Raw genomic sequence first — 22,197 nt, forward strand, 5'->3', positions numbered from 1 at the left:
AAGAGAAGAACAGGTCAAATGAGGTAGTATATTACATTGTTCCGCTGAAGAGTCCTTAACAGCTATATGAGAAGGAGAGCTATTTAACCCATTCAGGGCCTAATGTCCAGGTTATGAATCCACTTAGTCTCTGCCCTGGACATCTGGGCAATGTAGTCACCCCCTCTCCAGTGAGGTTTAATGTGTTCCACCGCAAAGAATGTTGTTCCAGTCATACAAGAATTGTTTGTCTTTGAAGTGGTTTGAGAGGGGGTGTCCTTCATATCCTCTATTGATATTGTATAAGGGGCTCACACATTCCTACAGTGAGTAGTCTTTTTGTCCTTCCAATGTATACTTTTTTTGCATGGGCATTTTATTGCATACATGACCCCCTGGATTTGCAATGTAAAAATTGTTTTATTTTGATTTCTTTGCCATTATGCAAAAAGGAATGTACTGGCTTCTTATTATTTGTTACTTTGCATACTTTTCAGTTTTTGCAGGGGAAGAAACCATTGTTTTTCCTAGAATGTTTCTACAGTTCCACCACTTTTATTTTGACTTATATTAATTTTCTTTTGCAGATTTTTCATAGTTGGGGCCACATAATTACGTATGTTTTGGGCTTTTTTTTAAATGAACCTCGGTTTTTAGGTATAAGTTCTCCTATTGTTTTGTTATTTTTTAGGATATTCCAGTGTTTTGCTACTATTTTCTTCACTAGGTTGCTTTGCTTGCTATAGGTGGTGATTATTGGGATCCCCATTTCAATGTTCAAAGGTTTTCATCCATTCCTGATATTTTTGGTATATCTTTATTTTTTGTAGTTGTATTTTGTTCTTTCCTTTTTTGCATTAATATTTCATTTTCTCTTCTTTTATTGTATGTAAGTATTCCTCCTTGTATCCTTTTTCCAGAAATTTTGTTGTAAGGATTCTGCTTCAAGTTTATAATCCTGTACGTGTGTACAGTTGCGTTTAAGGTGCAAAAAATTGCCGGGTGTATAATTATATTGTTGTTAGTCTGTAATGTTTTTCGGGCTTGCTGTTATGCCCCACTCAGATTATTAGTAGAATGTTTCTGGTTTATTTTTATTTTTCGCAGGTCTCTGGTGACCATGGCTTCAAAGGCATGTAGAGATTCAGAATATTTGTTTTGCAAGAAGAATTTGGATTTTTTAGTTAAAGTAGTGTGTTTATATACAATATATTTGTTTACCTTCATTCTAACACGAGGGTTTTTTTTTAAATATATTTTTAGGGTCTTGCACATAATTTATTTTTTTTTGCCTATAAAAGTGTCAAATTTGTTTAAGTTGTTCATTGCTGCAAATTTTACTCCCTTTTTTAATAATCGTTCTTCATTAGTGGATAAATTATGTGAACTCAGATTAAAGATTTTTTGACCCCCCCTCATCCGGTATAGTTGCCATTCGTTTGCTCCTCTTTTTTTGGGTGAATTTCCCACCCCTTCTCCCTCTTTTTTTGATTTTTTTACCCTTTTAGTTAGTTACATAGTTACATAGTTACATTTGTGAAAAAAATCACTCCTGGGTGTTCGTGTTGTTTTTGGATTTATATATTTTTTGTTATTGTGAATAGGGGTTTTCTTTGAGGTGTTGTGCTGTGCTATTGTACTAAGGGGGGGTATATTGCCGTTATGTAGTGAGTCCTCCTTTTCTTTTGGTCGGACTTGATTGTATTTGTTGTTGAGGGTGAGTGATTTCTTCTCTCCGATCTGGTGTGTTTTCTCTTAGGGGTGCAAATCTGTTCGTTGTTGTTACTCCATATTGTTGAAGGTTGTTATTTTATTCTTTAGTACCTATCTCCATGCTGCGTCTTGATACTATAATATTGGGGGAGAGTGGTATATGGGTACTTTGTGTTATTTCTGGTTGTGTTAAAGCTTCATGTGTTGAATAATTACAGAGATCTTCCAACTTGTGAAATCCAACTATATATTGCTTAAAAACTATTAGGTGAGCAGGACAACTATTATATTTACAAACACCTGACTCCCATTGGAAAGCACTCTTCTGTTCTTTAAAAAAAAATTATATCTAGTGTCTTTTAGGAACTATCCCACTGCAGAACATCACAACCACTAAAAAGCGAAAAAGGTCTCTCGTCCTTTGCTGTTTGTGTTATTCCTCTGCGACAGCAACAGGTATAATTTGCAGTGCTGGGATAGATATCATCATTCTTTTGCATGTAACATCAGGTGGATAACGTATTATTCACACATATTTTTTTCATTCAGGCTTGTACACGTTTGTTCCACCTCCTCCCGCATAGAGGATCCCAGATAGAGACATCAGCATTTTACACAACTGCATTTTTAACTGATAGGTATGTAACTCACACCCCTTTTGTTACATATTAACATACAGCGCTGGTATTTTATTCTACTCTAACTTTATTGGAGTTAAACCCCATTTTATGGATTACAGGGTTCCATGATAAATACCTAGCAGCTCTTATTTCTTTTCCCTTGCCCCCCTCCCTAGTGTAACACATACGGGAAGTGCTGGTATATTTTTTTATTTTCTTTTAAAACAGTTCAGCGTTAGCATCAGTTTTTTATTTGTAATTTTTTTTTCCGCTAAAACCAGGAGTGGATTTAAAAGGAATGGTAAAAAAGCAAGGACTAGGATGCGGTATTTTCAGCCAAAGTCAGAAGTGGATCCAGCAGAAATGAAGTCTTTCTTTTATATACCCTTCTACATAAGAATCAGGGAAGATATAAGATCTATACTGTCCTGTATCTACTGATGTTAGTTTCTGCTTTATCAGCCACATTATTTGTGTCCGTGGCCTTTTCAAGCATCTTAATAGAAAGAAAGGGTTATAACTAGGGATAAGCGAATTGAATCTGACGAATCTGAATTTGTTACAAATTTCCTGAAAAATTCGAATCGCAACTAATCCGAATATCGCTGCGATTCACTAAAAATAATTGATTCGTTAAACTCCATTTAGTGCGGTCCAGGCTCCAGGGCATCTAAAATGGCGGTTCCACATGTGAGGACATGGGGTAGGGAACTCTGGGAAGGCAGGTAGGCGGGATGTCCCTGAATCACATACAGAATGCGGCCTATCAGCAGCCAGCTAGCCCTGTGATGTCACAGCCCTATATAATCGACAGACATCTCGCAGCCAGCCATTTCAGCATTTTATTGCATTGAGAGAGCAGTGTGCATGTTGCACAGAAAAACAGCTTTACAGCGGCCATTCACCACAAGCCCAAATCATTGCAGAAAAGCACTGACAGGGGGAAGAGAGAGAGAGAGCGAGAGAGAGTGGGGGTGTACTACACAGCAACTCTGTACTGCTGCACTGGGATGAACAACAACTCTAAAGTTAGTAGGGGCCAGTTAGGGTGAGCACTATTAGCCATAGTCACCTTCTATTAGTGCAGAATAATACTGTACTGGGCTGTACTACACAGCGACTGTCCTTCAGCACTAGTGTGTACTACAACTCTAAAGATAATATGGGCCAGTTAGGGCACTGAGCACTAAAAGCCATAGTCACCTGATTTTAGTGCCTAATACAGGTTGCATAGCGGAGCATATTGTCCTCTCATAAGTTTAACCTGTGCGTACATAGGTGGTGTACGTTTTTTTTCCTATTAAACTAATTTGGGCCTAGTTACTGTGAAAGGCCAGGCAAAGCTACACACTTGTTTTTGTAGCCTAATACAGTTCGTAGCGGAGCATATTGTCTACCTGTCATAAGTGTAAACTGTATGTACACCTAGGTGGTGTACGTTTTTTTTTTTCCTGTTAAACTAATTTGGGCCTAGTTACTGTGAAAGGCCAGCCTAAGCTACACACTTGTTCTTGTAGCCTAATATTGTTTTAAGCAGAGCATATTGTCCTCCTCTCATAAGTGTAAACTGTACATACACCTACTTGGTGTACTTTATATTCTTCCTGTTAAACTAATTTGGGCCTAGTTACTCTGAAAGACCAGCTAAAGCTACACACTTGTTTTTGTAGTCTAATACAGTTGTAAGGGTAGTGCAGCATATTGTCCTCCCCTCTTAAGTGTAAACTGTACGTACACCTACATAGTGTACGATTTTGCAAGGGCCTAGTTACTTCGAAGGGCCAGCCAAAACAACACACCTGTTTTTGTAGCCAAATACAGTTTTAAGCGTAGTGGAGCATATTGTCCTCTTATAAGTGTGCACTGCTGGAGATTTTGATGGAATCAGCATACATCTGAGGTCATCGATAATATGGAAGTACTTTTATTATATTCACGCAACTTGTTTCTGGATGTAAACCCTTTCATCATGTGTGATACAATCAGAACAAAATGGATGGATTTTATACATGCACAAACAGGTGAATTAGCATCCAGACCGGAAATGATGTATCGGAACAGATAAGATACGTCACATAAATTATATAAATTTATTTTAAAAAATCAAACAGAGGGATACATTACCTAGTGTATGAATATATATCAAAGAGAAGATTATAAAACAAATATTCAAGTGTTTGTTCTCTCGATGCATTCATTAAGACCCTCCGGCCAGAGTGTATTAAAACGAAAAATCCAATAATAAGACATTGAAAGCGGTTTGGTGCATTTATATCAATCGATTCAATCACAGAGAGTGTAATGCAGTCAATGTCATCTGTATGATTCAATGCAATAGGCCTAGAGACACTGTGCTGACACTATTGCATTGCATATTGCATTGAATCATACAGATGACACTGCCTGCATTACACTCTCTGTGATTGAATTGATTGATATAAATGCACCAAACCGCTTTCAACGTCTTATTAACAGGGAATCTTTTTGGATTTTTCGTTTTAATACACTCTGGCCGGAGGGTCTTAATGAATGCATCGAGAGAACAGACACTTGTATATTTTTTATAAACACGTCATTTTCTAATTTGACCTATTTTTATATTTTTTATATTTATTATTGAAAATCTTCTCTTTGATATATATTCATATACTGGTTAACGTATCCCTCTGTTTGATTTTTTTATAAATTTATATAATTTATGTGACGTATCTTATCTGTTCCCATACATCATTTCCGGTCTGGTTGCTAATTCATCTGCTTGTGCATGTATAAAATACTGCTATTTTGTTCTGATTGTATCATGCCTGATGAAAGGGTTTACACCCAGAAACGTGTTGTGTGAATATAATAAAAGTACTTCCATATTACCAATGACCTCAGATTTATGCTGATTCCATCAAAATCTCCAGCAGCGCGAACACCACTTCCCGGTTTTACCCATCTCTCCTCATCCGTTTGTAACGCTGATGCCTTCGGTGTGGTAAACCGCAGCAGCTCAACCTTCTTTGTGATATGCCTCTGTAAGTGTTGTGCCTGAAATTGCACAACCTTTCCAGGTAAGCACGTTTCCTTCCTCCAAAAATTCTTATCCCATGTCTGGTGATCCTGCACATTTAAGCACTATTTGTCTATTTGTTGCTCCTCTTATAAGTGTAACATATACGCACTCAGCTGGTGTATAAGTATTTCAGGCAGAGAAGTGCCAGGACGTGCAAAGAGGAATGGCAGAGGCCTAAATTCATCAGGTGCAGGCAGAGGTCGCAGCAGACTAGGGGCAAGTGGCAGCAGGAGTCACAGTGAGAGGCCTGAGCTCCCGGTATCAGCTAGCAGTCGACTAGCAACCCATCTGCCGTCATTGATTGGTTAACTCAGTCATCCACTTAATCACAAGTGACATCTGACACCCCCAGTCAACAGTCCGTGGGTTCCTCAGACACAACCCTCAGTTGGCATGGCCGGGGAGCAGTCCCTGTCCTCCAATTGCCTCTGTCCTATGCTGGTTCCTCCCCCACAGAAGTATCCTGCTTCATTTCCTACAACAGATGGTGAAAACGATGGCTGCTCAGGGCACTGGAGACGTGGTGCCTACATCTCACAACCACATGAGCCCTGTGGGGGCTAAACTGGAAGAGGAGGAGGAGGGGGACAGTGGAGCACAGGCAAGATTTTGCAAAATGGGTGGTTTTTATAGTCATCTGACAAGAGAGGAGGAGCAAGAGCAGCCTGTGAAGCTACAGGGTGATGAGGAAGACGAGACAGAGGACCCAGACACACCATGGCCATGTGGTCTCCTCATGCTGCTGGCACACTAAATAAAACTTTTTATGTTAATCTATTTAAAATCTTCAATTTAAATGATAAAAAATAGCTTTAATCTTTTCAATTGTGAGGCCTTATGGTCTCGTCACGCTGCTGCCACCTTCAGGCTGGGTCATTCTGCCACTATATGGTCTCCTCATGCTGTTGCCACCTCCAGACTGTGTCACTCTGCCACCATATGGTCTCCTCATGCTGTTGACACATTAAATTAAACTTTTGAAATGTTAATCTGTTTAAAATCTTCAATTTAATAAAAAATATATCTTTAATCCTTTTAATTGTGAGGCCCTATGGTCTCATCAGGCTGCTGCCACCTTCAGGCTGGGTCATTCTGCCACCATATGGTGTCCTCATGCAGTTGACACATTAAATTAAACATTTAAAATGTTAATCTAGTTAAAATCTCCAATTTAATAAAAAAATATATCTTCAATCTTTTCCATTGTGAGGCCCTATGGTCTCGTCAGGATGTTGCCACCTCCATGCTGGGGCTGGGTCATTCTGCCACTATTTGGTCTCCTAATGCTGCTGCCACCTCTAGGCTGTGTCATTCTGCCACCATATCGTCTCCTCATGCTGTTGGCACATTAAATTAAACTTTTAAAATGTTAATCTATTTAAAATCTTCAATTAAATTTACATTTATTAAAAAATATCTTTAATCTTTTCAATTGTGAGGCCTTATGGTCTCGTCACTCTGCTGATACCTCAAGGCTGGGTCATTCTGCCACTATATGGTCTCCTCATGCTGTTGCCACCTCCAGGTTGTGTCATTCTGCCACCATATGGTCTCCTCATGGTGTTGGCACATTAAATTAAACTTTTGAAATGTTATCTGTTTAAAATCTTCAATTTAATAAAAAAAAAAAAAAAAATCTTAAATCTTTTCAATTGTGAGGCCTTATGGTCTCGTCACGCTGCTGCCACCTCCAGGCTGGGTCATTCTGGCACTAGCTTGTCTCCTCATGCTGCTGCCATCTCCAGACTGTGTCATTCTGCCACCATATGGTGTTCTCTTGCTGTTGACACATTAAATTGTCAACATAAAATGTTAATCTATTTAAAATCTTCAATTTAATTAAAAAAAATATATATCTTTAATCTTTTCAATTGTGAGGCCTTATGGTCTTGTCAGGCTGCTGCCACCTCCAGGCTGGGTCATTTTGCCACTCTATGGTCTCCTCATGCTGTTGCCACCTCCAGGTTGTGTCATTCTGCCACCATATGGTTTCCTCATGCTGTTTGCACATTAAATTAAACTTTTGAAATTTTAATCTGTTTAAAATCTTCAATTTAATAAAAAAAAAAATCTTTAATCTTTTCCATTGTGAGGCCCTATGGTCTCGTCAAGCTGTTGCCACCTCCATACTTGGTCATTCTGCCACTATATTGTCTTCTCATGCTGTTGGCACATTAAAGGGGTACTCCGCACCTAGACATATTATCTCCTATCCAAAGGATAGGGGATAATATGTCAGATCGCCGCGGTCCCGCTGCTGGGGAGCCCCGGGATCCCCGCTGCGGCACCACGCTATCATTACAGCGCAGAGCGAGTTCGCTCTGCACGTAATGACGGGCAATACATGGGCCGGAGCATCGTTACATCACGGCTCCGCCCCTCGTGACGTCACGACCCGCCCCTTTCAATACAAGTCTATGGGAGGGGCGTGGTGGTCGTCACGCCCCCTGCCATAGACTTGCATTAAGGGGACGGGCAGTGATGTCACGAGGGGCGGAGCCATGATATCACGCTGCTCCGTCCCCTGTATCGCCCATCATTACGCACAGAGCGAACTCCCCAGCAGCGGGACCGCGGCGATCTGACATCTTATCCCCTATCCTTTTTATAGGGGATAAGATGTCTGGGGGCGGAGTACCCCTTTAAATTAAGCTTTTAAAATGTTAATCTATTTAAAATCTTCAATTAAATTTTTTAAAAATATCTTTAATCTTTTCAATTGTGAGGCCTTATGGTCTCGTCACTCTGCTGCTACCTCAAGGCTGGGTCATTCTGCCACTATATGGTCTCCTCATGCTGTTGCCACCTCCAGGTTGTGTCATTCTGCCACCATATGGTCTCCTCATGGTGTTGGCACATTAAATTAAACTTTTGAAATGTTATCTGTTTAAAATCTTCAAATTAATAAAAAAAAAAATATCTTTAATCTTTTCAATTGTGAGGCCTTATGGTCTCGTCAGGCTGCTGCCACCTCCAGGCTGGGTCATTCTGCCGATAAATGGTCTCCTCATGCTGTTGCCACCTCCAGGCTGTGTCATTCTGCCACCATATGGTCTTCTCATGCTGTTGGCACATTAAATTTAACTTTTGAAATGTTATCTGTTTAAAATCTTCAATTTAATTAAAAAAAATATCTTTAATATTTTCAATTGGGAGGCCCTATGGCCTCGTCAGGCTGCTGCCACCTCCAGGCTGGGTCATTCTGCCACTATATGGTCTCCTCATGCTGCTGCCACCTCCAGGCTGTGTCACTCTGCCACCATATGGTCTCCTCATGCTGTTGGCACATTAAATAAAAATTTTGAAATGTTAATCTGTTTAAAATCCTCAATATAATTTTGAAAAAATATCATTAATCTTTTCATTTGTGAGGCATATGGTCTCGTTGGGCTGCTGCTGCCTCTAGGCTCTGTCACTGTGCTGTCACATGATCTCTTTGTTATATTGGGTTTTGTGGTCATACAGTATTAGTTCAAAGTAAATGCTTCGGGCACCCGGGACATTCAATTTAAAAAAATCTCTTCAATCTCTTCAATTGTGAGGCCCTATGGTTGTCGTCATATAATACCTGTAACTAAAACAAAGGAAAGCGCTCCATAGTGTGAAACCGTATAAATGTATGATGAGTGAACAGTAAGGGATATTGCTCACCCACAATAGTTGCACTCAGCCAAGTACAACAATGGTGAAGACATGTGGAGACATCAAGTCTCAAATCAGGCAGCCGTTCCTGGGAAAAAATCAATCGATTGCAAAATTCCTCCAAGGTAAACCACAGGATAAATCAGGCGCCACGATGAAGCGGTCTTCACTGCGAAACGCGTTGCATTGTGGGTAAAATAAACTGTTGCCTCTTACAAGTTCGTGGTGCCTGATTTATCCTGTGGTTTACCTTGGAGGAATTTTGCAATCAATATAATACCTGTGGAAGTACCACAAGAATCCAATGAAAAAGGTTGTCTTGAGAGGCATGGGCTGGAACAAGTGGTAGCTGGCCTCGTGGCGGACAGCCAGCTCGATTTTAAGATACAAGAACGAGCTTTTTCACTGCAGCAACTTATAGCAGTATGCACCCACTTATCCAACGTCCAAGTTGCTGGGGCTGCAGTCCCTCCTTTTTGAAGTGGACACTAAGTCATGAGCATTGGGGTGCCCTGAGAGGCAGGGGTTGGAACAGGCGGCAGACCGCCAGCTCGATTTTAAGATACTATTATTACACACCACTACAAACTTTTTCTTCTCCATTTTTTTTTTTTTATAAAATATATTTGTTTATGTAACTAAAATAAAATTTTGCACTGCCCAGCTATACCAATACGACCAATACTTGGAAAAAGAAGACGAAAAATAAATAAACAAATAAATAACAACATAATAACATACAAAACCACACACATGTAATGAAAGTACCAACCAAAACATAACAGATCCTGGACAAAGAAAAGTATAACAGATAATCATAAAAATATTTGTGACACACACACATATTAACATAACATCTGGCCCGACTGCCTTATCTACTATAATGTATAACATACAAAACAAAATATACATATGAATTTTTTTTCCTTCCTCTACAATATAACATAAATATAATATAAATGTAATTATAAATATAGTATAATAATATATACAGCAGAAACGTACAAAACAATAGAAAACCCATAGAAAAACCCTACACTAAAACTGTCCCCTCCCACCACACCTCCTGTACATGGGTCAGAGTCCATAGTGTCCATACAGTTCACATAAGCCCAGTCCTTACCTGACCCATGTCAGGTCCCCCAAACCGCACACAAATACACCCACCCCACCTAGCACTCCTCCCAACCAACTTATACACAAACTTATACACACAAAAACACAACCCACTTTAGGCCCAAGTTTGGTTGCCTGTAAGCCCTTCATACCATGTCAACCTAAAACAAAACAAAAAGCTGGCGTGTGCATGCACTAGCCCACCACCAGGAAGAAGGATATGGACTTGATAAATAAAATATAAACTCTTCCCCTAATTTTCCTCTACAATTGTCCCTAATTCTATCCATCCATTAAAACTAACTCTGCTCTCAACCTATCTCTATCCCTATAACACTGCCCCTAACCAAAATAAAGGCACTGTACCCAAAAGGTCTAGTACCTAGGGCACATCAAAAGAAAATCCTCTCCATAGGAGAGATGCCCTACTGGTACCAAGACTACCATACTCCAAAGACCTGATCTTCCCAAGGTCACCAGTGATGTTCCTACACACCTCCACCTCAGAGAGGACCTCCTGCTGAGTAGACACTCGACACCGTGCATTCCACGTGTAGTACCTAACCACTAAACTGACTAGAAACAAAGTGCCCTGATCTCGGCCACCCAGGTTTTTGAATGCCCCATAAGCCCACTCAGAATAAGCAAGGCCGGCAAGTTGACTCCAGCCGATGGAAGCGCCCACCAGGTTGTAAACCCCTATATTAAAGGGACAATGAAGCAGGAAGTGGTCCATGCTTTCCAGCGTGTCCCTACACTCTTCTCGGGGACAATCCCGGTCATCAGAGTTCCTGTACTTCAAGTTGTCCCTCACATATACTTTCCTCTGAAAGCAGCGCCAGGCCAAGTCCCAAAACTTCAGGGGGATCCTTTTCATGTTTAAAAGATACAACCCCACCTCTAGATCCCAACCTGGGCAGTCTCTGAGCGCCAGAGGCTTCTGGAAGTGGGTCAACAGAACTCGGTTATCAAGGAACTGCCTTGACTGAGCCCTGATCTCCCACACTCCCAGACCCCACCGACGTAACGCCTTCAGAGTCGGGGTAGCATAAGCCGGAAGATGCCCATGGGGCATACGGAGGTCCTTCACTCGCCCTCCTGTCTCCCATTCCTGGAAGAAAGGCCAAAACCATTCCCTGCAGGAGTGTACCCACGGAGGAGCCCTCTCTGACCAGAGGTTAGAGATGTTAGCTTTCAAAAAGGTGTTCGTTAAGAACACCACAGGGTTTACCATAGATAAACCCCCTAGTCTCCTCGTGCGGTACGTAACCTCCCTCTTGACTAGGTTCATCCTGTTCCCCCATAACAGTTTGAAAAACAGGCTGTAGATCCTAGTGTAGTAAGCCTCTGGCAAAATACATACACTGCCCAGATAGATAAACAAAGGGAGCAGGTACGATTTAATCAGGTGTACCCTTTCCCTGAGGGTCAAAAAGACCAACCCTTCCACTGTTTGACCCTCTGAGCGGCATCCTTAAGCTTACAATCCCAGTTTTTGGAGGGATAATCATCCTGGCCGAAAGTGATGCCCAGAATTTTTGCCGAGTCCTGGGGCTCTGTAAGGGTGTCTGGGAGATCAAACGTGGGACCCCCCCCCCCCCTCCCAGCCAGAGACTTTCATACTTATCCCGGTTGATCTTAGACCCGGAAGCCTCCGAGTAGCGCTCCACCTCCAACATCACCACATCGACATCCTCTCTCGAGGACACGAAAATGGTGACATCATCAGCGTACGCCACCACTCTCTGGGCGACACCCGGCTCCGCCAAACTCATCCCGACTCTCGCCAACGGACCGCGATCTACCCTCCAGACGAAGGGATCGATCGCGAACACGTATAAAAGCGGGCTCAAAGGACAACCGGACCCCACCTCAAAAGAGCGGCCAGGCCACCCGTTCACAAGCGGAAAACTCTCTGCCAAACTCACAAGCCAATTCACAAAGGTACCTGGTAAGCCATATCTCAGAAGGACGGACCAGAGGTACTCATGCTTCACCCGATCAAATGCTTTGGCCTGATTCAAGGACAGCATGTACCCCTTTTAAAGGCCCGCCATACCCCGATCCACTGCTTCCTGGACACCGAGAACAGCTCTTAAGGTGCTACGGCCTGGAACGGAGCAGTGCTGAGCCCCCGAAAGGAGCCGGGTGCAAACTTGACCAACCGATTAAACAGTATTTTGGCCAGAAGCTTCCTATCCGTATTGAGAAGAGCTATGGGCCTCCAGTTCTCAATACGGCTCGAATCTTTACCCTTTGACAGAAGAATCAGGGCTGACCTCCTCATTGACTTTGGCAGAGTACCCGAGGAAAGACACTCATTAAAGACCTCGGTCAAGAGGGGAGCTAAAGACTCCTTAAAGGTCCTGTACCACTCAGATGTTAAGCCATCCGGACCTGGCGACTTCTTAGGGGCAAGCCCCTCGATCGCCAGTCTCACTTCCTCTTCCCTGATTTCCTCAACCAAAACACCAAGAGAGGGGTCTACCCCTGGCTCAGGAACGGTTTCAGTCAGGAAAGCTGACATCCTGTCTCGATCTAGATCCTTCCTTCCCAAGAGGTGTGAGTAGAAGGATCTGACAACCTCCAAGATCCCTGATTTGGACCGATTCAAGGATACTGAGTTAGACGGCCTTAACCACCTAATTTTTGCCTTTTCTTGTCCCCTTCATCCCCAGACGAAGAGGCCTCCTTGTTTTTGGCCTTTTTTTGGATTCTGTTTGATCCATTATCGGGTCCCCGTCTATGCCTGGCCCCACCCCCAGGAAAAACCACCCCTGCAGGACAGGGCCCAGATGACCTACACCACCACACATAGCACAGACCTGTACAGTACAGGCCACACTTAAGTGGGTGGGGCTGCCACCCTGGTAGAAGACCTGCATTCTGTCTCACCCAAGAAAAGCAGCCGAGGGGATGTGGGCAACAGTGCTCCCCGAACGCTTTAATTTGACGGAAAACATCCAGGCCCTAGACCAGATCCCATACTCATCCAAATTCTTTTTAGGCATGTCCGTCACATCGCCGTACCTGCCAAGCCAGGTCATGATATCATAACAAGAAAGCGACTCGTTACGAGTCAAAACGGTCACTTTCTTGACTAGGTTCTGGCGCGAAACCGCCTTTACAGCAAAATCACGCCAGCCGGGCTCACTCTTCACCACCTCATAGTCCGACCAGAAGAGCTCCAGCCCCTCCGGCCGAACGAAGCTGATGTCGAACTCGGAGGTATCGTAAAGGGGTGAATCAGGGCAAAGATGTCACTTTCCCTGAATTCCATCTTGAGGAGGAGCTCAACCACCTTACCCCTAGGTGGGCAGACATCCTTGCCCCTCCAAACCAAGCGGACCACATTCCTACGACCACTATCCGGCCCAGGTGTCGGGAGGGACCAGACCACCTCCCCATTCTGCTCTCGGAAGGCCCCCAACCCGTGTCTCTCTATCCAGAAAGACAGGTCAACCGAACCCCTCCCCTCTACCTGGATTGACCTATCTCCCCTACGCAGAGCCTCTATGAGGCGCTGTTGCAACTGACCGTTCCCAGAGCCAGATGAAGACGGGGACCCCCCAGATCCCCCAGCAGCGACACTGGCATAGCTTCTTGGAGAAGCAGCTGCCACCGGGGGGGGGGCGGGGGGCAGTCGGACCAGACCCCAAACCGGCAAACGCATCAAAAGCCTCGCTAACCATTTTCTTGTCGTTGGCATCACAAACACCCCTCTCATTTACTCCACTAACACCCCACTCATTCGCTCCACTAGCACCCCTCTCATTCACTCCACTAGCCCCCCTCTCATTCACACCACTTGCACCCCTCTCATTTACGCCACTTGCACCCCTCTCATTCACTCCACTACCCCCCCTCTCATTCACTCCACCAGCACCCCTCTCATTCACTCCACCAGCACCCCTCTCATTCACTCCACTAGCACCCCTCTCATTTGATCCACTAGCACTCCTCTTATCCATACTGCTGGCACCCATCACTTGCAAACTGCAATCACTCCTTCTACTCCCAGTCTCCATTCTCCCTTTATTAGATTCACTTCTCTTATTTACGCTTTCACCTTTGTTAGCGGGGCCGGCCTCCGCCCTCATCTGTTTAGATACAGCAGGCTTGTTGGATCTCTCCGACATCACGGGCTCAGGGACATCTTCTTGCATGGGCACAGGTTGCCCCGCCCCCTTTCTTGACACCGCCGCCATCAACCTGGGTGGGAGCTGCCCCTCCGAGCATACTCCCGCCCCACCTCCTACTCCCAAGCGGGGGACACCCACAACACCGGATCCATCCTGGGGACCGCTCCCCGAGCCGACAAGGTCTGACTCCCGGACACACCCCCCCTCACAGGGGGGGTGCCCCACAGCACCATGACCAGCATCAACCTTTTCACCCAGGGGACAGCCCCCTGAAAGGGTGATTTCGCTCACAGACCCCGGCGCCAGGACACCACCCCCCCCCTCACAGGGGGATGCCACATAGCACCAGAGCCGCTCAGGGGACCGCCCCCTAAGCCAGTTTGGGAACGCGTAGAGACCCTGCCCATCCATACCGACAGGATAACCGGCGGGGTCTCCGGCACCCCCTATTGCACTCGCTGCCATCTTGAGCACCCCCCATGCTGGCCCAGTTCCACTTCAGAAATAGGGTCTGGCAGTTTCGGGGGCCCAGCAGCCTGAACCCACTGACCAGCAGGTCCAGCCTGCTGGAAAGAAGAGAAAACAAACTTAGTTACTTCTTCTTTCTTTTGTTTTTTCCTTCCTTTTTTTCTTCCTCTTCTTTCCAGTCTTGTCAGGACCCATTTCGTCACCAAAGGTAAAGTTCTCAAACCGAGTGGGGGACTTCTGCATGACAATGGCCTGGAGCACCCCACCCTCCAGGAGACCACTGCTACTATCTGACTCATATTCACTCTCATCCGAGGAAGGCAGGGCGACCCTCTGGGCTGCATCCAGGTGATCCTCACTGAGGGGAAAACTGGGGGTGGGGGTGACACAGGCACCAACAGGCACAGCATCAACAGTCACTGCGGAACCCCCCTTACTACCCCCAGCCACTTCACCACCTTCTCCACCTTTACTGCCATTATCTTCACTGGGGGGAAAAGCAGGGATGGGGGTGACACAGACACCAGCAGCCACACTATTGCTAGCCACTGTATTAGCTTCTGCACCCCCCTCACTTCCCCCAGCCACTTCACCATCTTCTCTGCCATGACTATCTTCCATAGCCTCCACCTGCTCCTTCACCGACAGCACTTCATCTTCACCACCACTACTCTCCCCATCATCCTCCACCACAACCTCCTTACCTGGGGTTTTCATGGTGGCGAAAATGTTGTTGTTTAGCAGCTTCTCCTTGAAGATACCACTGCCTTCCACCAGTTCTTGCCTCCTCTCCTCCAGCTTTTTAATTTCTAGTTTTAAAGAGTCAATGCGTTTTTTAAGTTCTGACCTCTTCTTTTTGGATCCAGTGTTATGGAGGTTCCTTACCAGCTTCAGGTCTTCTCTTGCTGCATGAAGCTCTTTACCACAGACTTCGTATTCCTTAAACCTCGCTGTCATACGGGAACAGAAGGTGTCCGTTGATTCCCTGGGCCCTCTGTTCCCCCACATCTCCACATCAGCCACAGTTTTCTTGCTTTGCTTTTTCTTTGCCGTCGCCTGGGAAGCAGAGCCTGTATTGCTACAGACTCTGCTTGATCTTCTCCCACAGGCCAGAATGTTGGCTGTAGCAGGCTGCTCTCCACCCCCCCCCCCCCCCCCCGCCAGCCTAGAACGGGGAGTGAAGGCCAGGAATTCCATGCAGGAAGCTCTCCCAGAGAGGCTGCCACACTCCTGGGAAGATGCTAGTTTGAAACTCTGCTGGCTTTGGCCTAGTTCCTGGAAGTCTGGAGCTCTAGTAACACACAACCTCCCTTTAGCTGTTGGAGCTGGAATTATTGCGGCTGCTGGCACCAGACTTGCCCTCCAATGGTTCCTCGATGGAGATGAGCGAATAAAATCGGACGAATCAAATTTAAAAAAAAAAAAACTCCTCTCTAGCCATTGTCATATATTACCTCTTGAATTACTACAAGAATCCAATGAAACAGGTTGGAGCAATAACAATGAACCATAACTGATTAAATGAAACATTTGCAGTTTCACAGTCGGGGGGGGGGGGGGGGGAGGGGGTGACCGCCAGCTTGATGCTCACCAGAATGGGTCCTCAAAAAAGGATTTAAAAAAATGTAATTTTTTTTAAATTAAATTAAGTGTTAAGGCTAATTCATTAGCCTGTATTTGTGGGAGGGGCGGGATTTTGATATAAGAACCCGCGGCAGTACCTGTGCTTGACGCTGCGGGTTCGTCACGTGACGTCAGCAGTCAGCTGGCAGGAAGTCGGTACAGGAAACGGCGTCTCCGGCGGGTGAGGATGTGGCTGGTCCTCCCGGCTCCCGGCACGGCACAGTCATCTCGCCCCCCCCCCCCCTTGGCTGGTGAGTAGGTCACGGGAGTCGGGGGACCAGAGGTGCAGGCCTCGGTCGCCGCGGGTCCTTCACGTGACATGGATCAGCTGACGCGTGGTGTCAGCTGACCGGAAGTCTTCGCAGAGCGGTGTTCGGGTAAGTGGCTGGGGGCTGGCCGGGGAGCGGTGTTCCATCGCAGCCCGATCACCGGAGGTAAGCCGCTGATCGGAGGGGACCCCCGGCCAGACCTGGCCCCCGGTTTTGTTTTTCATGGACTAGTGACCTTGTGCGTGGGTTAAACAAGTATTTTGCGGAGATTACCCGCACACCTGGGACCAGTAAAGGAACACAGACGGGGGTTCCGCGCTTTCGGTCAGAATTGGTCAGCAGATAGTCCAGGCCCACTACCACAGTCTATCGGAGGTTCACGCTGCATGTTATTCTGGGGTTGTCTTCTGTGAGACCTCGCACCCCCACGGTTCTATGAGGTGGCGGGTTCACAAAGCTTGGTTTTTCTTTTGATCTCTCCTGTGTGAGCATTTGGAAGGATGTTGCTGAGCACTGGGGGGGGGGGGGATCCTCATGAGTTGCTCTACAGCCTTCCCCCCCCCCAGTTTCTAGGCTGAAAATATATTTAAATTAAAAAAGAAGTCATTTTTTATGTATATGCTCTCAGTGCTGAGAGCAGGGGCGTGTCACGAGTTACCGCTGCGTGCATTGGTAGCGTTCGTGCTGTGCATGCGTTTGTAGTATCGGTGCTGCATGGACGCTGGTAGTGCCGTACATGCACCCATATTGTTCATTCTGTGCATACGTGGGTAGCAATTACGCCATAGAAATGAATAGCTTTTACAGTTCTTATGCCTGCAGCATTTATGCTGTACATACGCACGTACCATTTTACACCGTATATACGCCCGTAGCATTTATTCTATACATACGCCCGTAGTGTTTATTCTGTATACACGCCCGTGGCATTCATACCGCACATACGCTTGTAGCATTTATTCTGTGCATATGCCCGTAGCATTCATACTGTACATACGCCCGTAGCATTCATACCGTACATACGCCCGCAGCATTCATACTGTACATATGCCCCTAGCATTCATACTGTACATGCACCTGTACCATTTATACTGTACATAAGCCCGAAGCATTTATACTGTACATAAGCCCGTAGCATTCATGCTGTACATAAGCCCGTAGCATTCATGCTGTACATACGCCCGTAGCTTCATACTATACTCATGCCCGTAGCTTTTATACTGTACACACGCCCGTAGCATTTATACCGTACATACGCCGTAGCTTCATACCATACTTATGCTCGTAGCTTTTATACTGTACATACGCCCGTAGCTTTTATACTGTACATACGTCCATAGCTTTTATACTGTACGTACGCCCATAGCTTTTTATACTGTACATGCCCGTAGCTTTTATACTGTACACATGCCCGTAGCTTTTATACTGTACATACACCTGTAGTTCTTATACTGTACATACGCCCGTAGCTTTTATACTGTACATACGCCCGTAGCTCTTATACTGTACACATGCCCGTAGCTTGTATACTGTACGTACGCCCATAGCTTTTATACTGTACGTACGCCCATAGCTTTTTATACTGTACATACGCCCGTAGCTTTTATACTGTACATACGCCCGTAGCACTTATACTGTACATATGCACGTAGCTTTTATACTGTACGTACGCCCATAGCTTTTATACTGTACGTACGCCCATAGCTTTTTATACTGTACATATGCCCGTAGCTTTTATACTGTACATATGCCCGTAGCTTTTATACTGTACACATGCCCGTAGCTTTTATACTGTACATACGCCCGTAGCTTTTATACCGTACATACGCCCGTAGCTCTTATACTGTACACATGCCCGTAGCTCTTATACTGTACATACGCCCGTAGCTTTTATACCGTACACACGCCCATAGCTCTTATACTGTACACATGCCCGTAGCTTTATACTGTACATACGCCCGTAGCTTTTATACTGTACATACGCCTGTAGCTTTTATACTGCACATATGCCCGTAGCTTTTATACTGTACATATGACCGTAGCTTTTATACTGTACATATGCCCGTAGCTTTTATACTGTACATATGCCCATAGCTTTTCTACTGTACATATGCCCGTAGCTTTTATACTGTACATATGCCCGTAGCCTCTATACTGTTCATATGCCCGTAGCTTTTATACTGTACATACGCCCGTAGCTTTTATACTGTACATACGCCCGTAGCTTTTATACTGTATATACGCCCGCAGCTTTTATACTGGTTATACACCAGTAGCTTATACTGCATAAATGCCAGCACGTTCTCTAGCTGCTCTGCATGTTACGGTAGGGGTTAATTATATGCCAGCACGTTCTTTAGCTCCTCTGCTCTGCGTGTTACAGTAGGGGTTAATTATTTGCCGGCACATTCTCTGGCTGCCTCGCTCTGCATATTACGGTAGGGGTTAATTACATGCCAGCACGTTCTCTGGCCGCTTCGCTCTGCATTTTACAATAGGGGTTAATTATATACGAGACTGCTCCGCTCTGCATATTACAGTAGGGATTAATTATATGCCAGCACGCTCTCTGACCGTTCCGCTCGGCACATGACAAGTAGAGGTTAATCTTATGCCAGCACGTTTTCTGGCTGCTCCGCTCCGCACATTAAACCAAGGGGTTAATCATATGCCAGTGCATTTTCTGGCTGCTCCGCCTGCACATTACAAGTAAGGGTTAATTATATGCTGCAGGAGCTTTGTTACATACATGCAGCGCATGCATGGCTACGTTATGAAAGTTTTGTGAAATGTGTTCTCTTTACAGGTATAAATAAGAATAAAAAAAAAAAGGGGAGGGTTCTTCGAGGTATCAGATGACCGAGCACATCATACACGAACTTAATCATTCATGTCAGGGCTTTTTAGCTAGGTTCAGCTTTAGCATTTCTACGTATTGGGAGTGTGTTATGCCTAGCATCCCTTTGCCACCCGTGTACAGATACGATTATGCGGAGCATAAAATAAAAAAAATAAAAAGTAATAATAATAATAATAATAATAATAATAATAAAAATAAATAAATAAATAAAATAAAATCAAATAAAAAAGAATAAAATAGAATAAAAATGGTGTTTATGTGAAATTTAGATATAATTTTCCTTAAGTGCTACGGTACCCATTTAGGCTTTCACCGATTCTCCGTGACAAACACTTCGTCAGTGAGGTTGGTCCATGGTAGTTGAAGGGTCACTCAAGGGTACGTGTACATTGTCCTCATGCTCACAGGATATATACTGTACACACGCTCGCAGGGTTTATACTGTACTCACGCTCGTGGGACTTGTACTGTACTCATGCTCGCAGGATTTATACTGTTCACACGTTCATAGGTTTTACAGTATACACGCTCATAGGATTTACATTGTACATATGCTCAGATGGTTCATACGGTACACTCGCTGGTAGTATTCATGCTGTACACATGCTTGTAGTATTTATGTTGTACATACGCTCGGGGTTCATACGGTACACTTCCTGACAGTATTCATACTTTACACACGCTCGCAGGGTTTGTGCGGTATGCGCGCTCGTGGGGGTTGTGCAGTATACTCGCTCCTAGGATTTATGCAGTACACTTGCCTGCAGGTTTATACTGTACGTTCGTTCGGGGTGTTTATGCTGTACACTCGCTGGTAGTACTTATGCTGCACACACGCTTGTAGGTTTCATGTCGTTCATACGCTCGTAGGAAGTATACTGTACATAATACTCTCACATACATACGCTCACAGATCCGCTGGTGCTGTTACACGTTATATCCGCTTGTTACTTTGATACTATGGATAAGTGTTTATTGCCATGGTAGCATTCACAGTGGGCATTTGTTCATATAGTTCGTTTGTATATACACAGTTCATTCGGTCTATACGCTCAGGGTTTCATGCTAATGATCAGTTCATGTAGTTCTCACGTTATAGTGGTTATCGATGCACTCTTGTAGGTGCATTGTAGTGTCTGCAGTGCATATAGTTGCATAGCATTGGGGCACATGCGTTCCTCACTTTAGTGTTTGTACAGCTGTTGCGGTCGGGGTCTCATATCTACCATGTCAGCAGGGGATGGGACTCAGTAGTTATTAATGACACGTTTCCTCAGCAACAGCCTCACGACACACAGGCGGTGTATACCCATTATACCTGCCACGTCTGCAGGAGAGGGGGTACATTGCATAATTGTTGTTACTGACACGTCTTCAGAACAACGTTAACACGACACATAGGCGGTGTATACCCATTATACCTGCCACGTCTGCAGGGGGATATATTGCAATTGTTGTTACTGACACATTTTCAGAACAATAATAACACAACTCATAGGTGTAGTTTTTGTACAGTGCAATAGACATCGGATATTTAAATTCATGTGTTGTATGATATATTAGTGCTTAATGCAATTAATTTATTCGTACGGGCCATAGGTGTGTACAAGTTGGTCAGTGTATCTGTATATATAGTTGGTTCAGTGCATATTCGCTCATGCAGTTCATTCTAGCCATACGTTCATAAGTTGTTCGGTGCACGCGCTCAGTTTTGTACATACACCCATATAGTTTGTCTGGGCATATGGTCATAGATTGTTGAGCATGCGGTAGTGGTGTTAGTAAGGTGCATATGGCCTTGTTGGTTTCGCTGGGCCTACGTTCATATGGTCATGGTCCGCATAGGGGTCATGCTAGGCTTACATTTATGGTATTCATGCTCGGTATACATTCATAGGTTCATTAGGTACATATGTTTTCATGATGTTTTGCTATGTTATCATGTTTAGTCCATACATCCATGTCTTTGACTTTGCGCAGGTTTCATGGTATTGGGTGAACCTGTGCATGGATAATTCAGTGGGTCATCCTGTTAGCTGCGCATAGGTGTATATATCGCATGCGTATTTATATCTCTTGGGTTCGGGTGGTTATTTGCCTAGTCAACAGGCAAGTATGGTTACATCTTATCTTGGCTTCAGGTTAATCACATACTTTGGTACAAGCTTTAAGTTCGGCTGGACCAGTCACGTCTACAGGTCAGTCTGGATACAACCTGACACGACCTCAGGTTGGCGACAGTGTCGTTATATATACGTCATGTTATTCACCCGTTGGGTTACGCGCAGGGATATAGCTTTATTTTTCGTTGTTGATTGCCATTTATTTTCGGCCTGTCACGTCTACAGGTCGGTCCAGTTGCAACCTGACACGACTTCAGGTAGGCGGAAACGTCGTTATGGCTCCATTGGCTTACTTAGCATTTGGGTTGTTCATACAGGGACTTGGCTTTGTGTGGTTGGTTTTGTCGTCTCGGCTTCAGGTTGATGTTAGTGGTCACGTGTTGGTTGAGTTTTATCGTTATGTTTGCTGCGTTAGTGGTTTCGTTGCCGGTCACATCCACAGGTTGCTTACAGTGGTAACCTGACACAGGTTTAGCTCAGTAACTTGCTGGTTGGTTGCGTATGCACATTGGTAGCACTTGGAGTTGTGCTTAGGGTTGTTTCCTGTTGAGACTTATTCCACGTCCACAGCGACAGAGATCTTC

The 22,197-nt window shown here is 44.7% G+C and overlaps 1 protein-coding gene across 5 annotated transcripts in view; it reads left to right on the plus strand.

Annotated features, from left to right (window-relative positions):
* LOC130367773 (unconventional myosin-If-like) overlaps positions 1-22,197 on the plus strand; it is a 180,814-nt gene that overhangs the window by 69,177 nt on the left and 89,440 nt on the right. The gene's annotated exons all lie outside the window — the stretch shown is intronic.

This window comes from Hyla sarda, chromosome 1 (genome assembly GCF_029499605.1).
Source record: "Hyla sarda isolate aHylSar1 chromosome 1, aHylSar1.hap1, whole genome shotgun sequence".
Classification (NCBI taxonomy): Eukaryota; Metazoa; Chordata; class Amphibia; order Anura; family Hylidae; genus Hyla; species Hyla sarda.